The following is a 6,453-nucleotide window of genomic DNA, read 5'->3' on the forward strand; positions in this document are numbered from 1 at the left end:
ATTTGACCGCTTCTGCTTCCGGAGTGCTGGGATTAAAAGCATGGGACACCGCACCTCCCCTACTTTAACACAAATCCCTGGATGTCTTTGAACTCAGCGTGTAGAGTATTGACCCTGTGTCTGCCTGCCAGGCACTGGCATTAACGGCATACCCCTGGAGGAGAGAAGTTATTTTACGGTTACCATTATTCATGTGTTTGTAACTCTCTGAAGCTACCTTTAAAATCAAGACAATTTAAATGGTGCCGTTGCTCCTCCCCTGGCAGGCTGGTCTGTCCTCCTCTCCCTCTCGTTCTGCGTCCACAGAAACCTATACACACACACACACACACACACACACACACTAAGATTAACCAGAGCCCAAATCTATACATCTAATGGACAGTCTAGAAGGCAGTTCTGAAGGTTGGAGTCCCATATTGGATTGTACACTTTGACTATCAAACATATTTTTATGTTTCTTTGAAAACATGATCAGTTTTACTTTAACTTCTGTGTGTCTTTCTGTATGCTTCGTATGTATGGGTGCTCCCAGGGGTCAGTTGGGTTACAGTCAGTTGTGAGCTGCCCAGTGTGGGTACTTGGAAAACCAAATAGCTTCATATCTATATATCTATATATCTTATCTATATCTTATCTATATCTATAATCTCCAGCCTAGGCAGGGTTTCTCTGTGTAGTCCTGACTCTCTTGGAACTCTCTCTGTAGACCAGGCTGGCCTCAAACTCACAGAGATCCGCCCACATCTGCCTCCCCAATGCTGGAATTAAAGGCGTGTGCCACCACTGCCCAGCTGGATACATCCTCCTTCATAACTGGTGTCTGCGGTCTGTATTCAGTCCTTCTTCATCCCCCAATATTTAGTGTTTCTTGTTCTCTTCCTGCTGCATGTTGTAGTGTACTCACATGTGTACATATTATGTAATATGTTTATATAGAATTAAATATATTAATTGTATATAATTAAACTAATCCATATTTGTTTACATGTATAATATATGTGTTTATACATGTATATATATATATGTATAATATATGTAATATTGGCAGGACGCTGTAGCTGAGGGAGAACAAATGCATGGTTTGCTGCTTTTTGAGATTATGTGACCTTGCTTAACATTATACATTCTAAGTCCGTCCATTTTCCTGAAATGTTTTACATTTAATTTTCCTTTAGAGTTGAATAATATCCATGTATATACACCATTTGTTTAAGCCATTTTACTCCTTACTCAGGGGTAAAATTGGGAGCCAAACAGCACAGCAGCAGGGATCAAACCCCTTCCATCTATGCTGTAGCATGGGGAGGTGTGCAGGTCAGTAGAGTTATTACCTGTGCATCCAGGAATCCAGAGGAGCAACCTGTAGAATTCACAGCCTCCTGGCAGCAAAGCAACCAGTTTGTTCTAACACTGTGATGTAACTACAGGAATCCATCCCAACAGTATGGTGAAACGTATATATTCGTCAAATAAATGTTTTCTTTGTTCCTAAGAAACCCATATGACTAAGTTGTACTATTTTAGGGGTGCAGCATTCCAAATCTGAAAAGACTTCCTTGTTTCCAACTATCTGGTAAAACTAGGAAAGTCTGTAAGTCTATCACAGCCAGCCCGCTGAGGTTTAGCCACTCCCAGGCTTGAAGTTAGCTCTACTAAAGATTCCCCTCCCCCAAGGCCAGGCTGGTGACAGTAGCAGTAACATCTGAAGGAACGAAACCAAACCACTCTTGCTGATCTTCAGTGGCCTGTTGGAGTTGTCTCCAGTTATGACCCGGGATAGATGATGTCCATCAAGGCAGACTGAAAACAGTAGCAGGAACCATCTGTCCACAGTCTAGCAGTCCCTTTCTTATGTGGCACCTGGAAGGCTTGAAAAGTCCCCTCCGGAACCCTCTCATCCCATCCTCTCTCCCCCTAAAGCTTTTCTTTTCCTTCCTTCCTTTGTTTGTTTGACTTTTTTATTTCTTTATTTTATGTATACGAGTACACTGTAGCTGTACAGTTGGCTGTGAGCCTTCGCGTGGTTGTTGGGAATTGAAATTTAGGACCTCTGCGGTTGATCTCTCCACTCAACCCCGCTCGCTCCGGCCCAAAGGTTTATTTATTATTATACATAAGTACACTGTAGCTGTCTTCAGATGCACCAGAAGAGGGCATCAGATCTCGTTATGGGCCACTTTGTAACTCAGGACCTTTGGAAGAGCAGTCAGTGACTGCTCTTGCCCGATGAGCCATCTCACCTGATTGATTTTTTTTCCTTTTTTTTTTTTCTTTCTTTCCTTTTTTCTTGAGACAGGGTTTCTTTGTATAGCCCTGGCTGCCCTGGAACCCTTCCCATAGAGATCCACCTGCCTTTATTTCCAGAGAACTGGGACTAAAGACATGAGTCATCACTTTCCGGTTTAAAGTATTTCTTAAGAATGCAGCTTTCAGAAGTGCCCGGCTAGCTCAGTCGGTAGAGCATGAGACTCTTAATCTCAGGGTCGTGGGTTCGAGCCCCACGTTGGGCGCATGCTTTTGGACCTCAATCTGAGTTTAAGGCCAGCCTAGTCTACAAAATAAGTTACAGGACTGTACTCCAAACTTTCATGAGATGGCTTAAGTATATATACTTAAGTATATATTCAGTAAGTTCAGTAGCCCACCTCACTCTATCACTGTCTCAATGATACTGTAAAGCACAATCTAGGAAGGATTTACAATAAACAGAGCTAAGTGCCTGTAGTAAAAAGAAATTTTAAAAAATCTTTCTAATAGAGAATAACCTTATAAAAGGAACCTGTCTTTGTTTAAGATGTCATTACATAGGGGTAAAGCCTTCACAGATCTGAATCCACAAAGAATGTCTTTGTAATTAGAAGGATTGCTCAAGGGGACCTGGCTGGTAAGGGCCTTTCCATCAGGGAAGGGGCTGATACCCTGGGGATCTTTCCTTAAAGCTCTTTTGTGCCTACTCTTCAGGCTGTACTTGTGGTTATGTCTTATTACCAGGAGCTAGAAGGGCATCATTATCATATATATTTTTAATGTATCTTATGAATATGGGCATTTTATCTGCATGTCTCTCTGGTGCCCAGAGAGGCCAGAGGGGGGCACTGGATCCCCTGGGGCTCTAATTGAACCTCCGAGGTGTCTCTCCAGCTCGCTGCCATATTTTAATAAAGCTTTCTGTGCCTGTCCTAAATTAATTATAAGACAACCATTTTTTGGGTTTATTGGAGCTATTATGAGGTCAGAGGTTAGAAAAGGACAACTGAAGGATCTCACAGGGCTGAGCCGTGGTGGGATGAGAGTTTATCTTTGACGTTCCTGTTCTTACATCCCCACATGCCACAGCCAGAGACACCCATCGTCAAGCCCTGTGCTCACTTGATAAGAATGTTTGAAACTTCATGCAGCATGTTCATGATGAAGATACCCAGACCTTGGCGTGTCTCATGGAGCAATGTCAGTTTTCTCTTAATGTTCTGGATTCTCTGGGAACTTGTCAGCGATTTCCATTTCCCTCAGAAATAACAAGTCTCTGGTCCACCTTGTCCTACCTACCAAATGTCTTAAATTTTTTTTTGACATACATTTATACACCACAAAATTCACCCTTTTGGAGTGTGCACCACAGCGTCATTTAGTTTCTTCCCAGGCTACAGCCACCACTGCCATCTACTTCAAGAGCACAATCTCTACAGGAGCCATCCCACCCTGTGGCCTCCAGTCATCTGTAACCTGCTTTCTGTATGTGTTTCCCTAACCTGTACTCATAACCTTTTCGGTTATGAGTCTAACCGTTAGCAGCTGAGCCTTCTCTCCAGTCACCTATTCCATGCATTTCATATAAGTGGAACTGACAGCATGTGACATTTTGTACAATGAGCGTCTTTCATGCAGAATGATGTAACCCAGACTCCTAGGGAGGCGTAGCAGAGGAGGATGAACCACACCACCTCATTTTTTTATATGACTGAATCATGTACCATTGTAGACTTATACCCTGTTGCTTGCGCACTCACCTGCTGACGGCTATTGTGACTGATATTCTACATGTTTTAGTGTGGAGATCCAGCATAAGCCCTCTTGGGCATGTATGTGTTCAGGAGTGAATCACTGAGCTATATGACAGATGGGGGGGAGGTCTAACTTCCTTGTGAACTGTCAAGCCGAGTGCAGCTGCAGCTGCTCCACGCCACACTGCCCACCAGCAACTCGGGGAAGTCCAATCTCTATCTTGCCGCTGCTGCTTCTTTTTTCTCCTCCTTCCTCCTCCTTTTCTTCCTCCTCCTCTTCTTCTTCCTCCTCTTCTGCCTCCTCTTCCTCCTCCTCTTCATTCTCCTCCTCCTCTTCCTCCTTCTTTTCTCCTTCTCCTTCTTCAAATATAGGATCTCCTGTATCCAGGAGACCTGAGCTCCCTATAGAGAAGAACACAACTTTAACTTCTGATCTTCATGCCTCCATCTCCCAAGGTGTAACAAGTGCATAGCACCCCACAGCAGCTCTGTGGAAACTTCAAGCAGCATCTTCTATTATTCTAAGTAGGGAGGTCTGACCCCTCCCATCTAAGCTACATCGCTAACTCAGTTACTGCTTGTTACCATATACTTTGGTTTTATAAATAATCAGTAAACCTGTTAGCTATGGATGGTATCTTGACGTTCATTTTCAATGTCACATGACTAATGATACTGAGTACCTTTCAAAACGTGGGCGTGTTGGCTACTTGCTTTGTATCTGCACAATGCTTCGTCTCTTCTGAATTGACTTGCCTTTTAGTTGTTGAGCTGTGATCATTCTCGGTGGTTTTGAGGAACCAAGTTCTTCACCCAATACAACTATATTCTCTCCTTAGTGAGGGATCCATTTTCTTTCTTGAGCACATGTAAATGTTTTATTTGGAGAAACATCAGGGAAGCTATGTTGGATATAGGGTTTGAGTGTGTCAAAGCCAATGGGTTCAGGTTACTCCCGAGGCTCAGTGGCAAAGGCACTCGACAACATGATTGATCCACATCTGCCTAAGACAGAGTATCACGTGCAGAAGTCTATGGATCTACTGGTCTGTCTCAAGGAGATATCCTCTGGAGAAAAGCAAACCCTGCGGCTGGAGAGTTGGTTGCCAGGGTAAAGGCCCTTGCTTGCTGTTCTTCCAGAGGACTTGAGTTGTGTCCTCAGCAATCACATTGGGTGGCCCATAGCCCCTTCCCTGTTAATTAGCAGCCCCTGGGGATCTGACATCCTCTCCTGGCCTCATGGACAGCTACATTCACATAGAACCCCCCATGCCCCACCCCTCATGATGGTGCTCTTGGGGATCACCTTGACTACGCCTAGAATTAACTAAACCCAATAACTAGGCATATCTTTGAGGGATTTTTCTTTTTTCTTAATTAAATCATTTGAAGTGGGAAAATGCATTTCTGATCTAGAGTTTGAGATGGGAAGATAAACCTTTAATTCAGATTGGGACCCACCTTCAATCTGGCCACGTTCTGTTGGCAGCCTATATAAAGGACATGAAAGAAGGAAGTTCTCTGTCTGTCTGTCTGTCTCTCTGCCTGATTTCCCTCAATCTCACTTTCAAGTCCATTCCTTCACTGATGTTAGAGCCTACTTCTTCACAAGCAGCCATTGGTGGATTAGCTGGGCCACAGCCTGTAAGCCATCCTAATAAATCCCATTACATATACAGTTAATTAAAATTAATCTTTCTTAAAAAACCAGCACGCCTGGTTAGAACATGCTCCTTGAGTGAAGCTCTTTGAGAAGAATTCTGAGTGTTTGTGAGACAACTCCAAGAAGACAGGACAGCTGTCTTGTGATCTCTGTCCTCCAAAGCAAGGGATTGCTCTTGGAGCGTGCTTTGGGGTCCCTCGCAGTTGTAGTAGACAGGAGTGTGTTTGCTTCAGATCATCTTTGCCGTTTGCTGTCACTGCTCTGCCACCTGTGGCTTGGCCTTGTGATTGTATACAGCTTGAACTCATGAGAAATTTGTTCATGTGGCCTTGTTTCACCCTCAGAATATAAACTGTCAGATTCTCTAAATAAAGTTAGTTGTTGCATGAGACTTTAGTCCTCGTCATTTTAAGGCTCCATTCTCCCAGGTCCCACAGGGCTCTAGAGAGGTAACTGTGATACCAAAACAGGAGCCACACTGTCCCACATTGTTACTAAGTCCCAATTCCTTATTAGAATAAGTGCTGTTTCCTAAGCCTAATGTTTTTCAACCTACCCTGAACTTGTACCCCCATGATGTTTGCCCACCCCTTTGTCTTACTAACGTATGATTTCTCCTTTGCTTTAGGAAGTTGCTCCTCTTCCACATGATGAATTCTTGCAGTATCTACCCCACAGGTGGCCTTGAGCCCCAGGTCCCCCACTCTTTTGTCCAGAGCCAACAGTTAATTATATCTCAACAGTTGTTTTCTATCAACCCCAACCCTTGCCCATAAAAGGGACCCA

At 43.7% G+C, this 6,453-nt stretch overlaps 1 non-coding gene across 1 annotated transcript; it reads left to right on the forward strand.

The window, feature by feature from the left end:
• The first annotated feature begins 2,440 nt into the window (after positions 1 to 2,440).
• n-TKctt15 lies at positions 2,441 to 2,513 on the forward strand. The gene has a single exon. It is a non-coding gene; the product is annotated as a tRNA-Lys (tRNA).
• The last annotated feature ends 3,940 nt before the right edge of the window (positions 2,514 to 6,453 follow it).

Source organism: Mus musculus, chromosome 3, assembly GCF_000001635.26.
Source record: "Mus musculus strain C57BL/6J chromosome 3, GRCm38.p6 C57BL/6J".
In the NCBI taxonomy this organism is placed as follows: domain Eukaryota; kingdom Metazoa; phylum Chordata; class Mammalia; order Rodentia; family Muridae; genus Mus; species Mus musculus.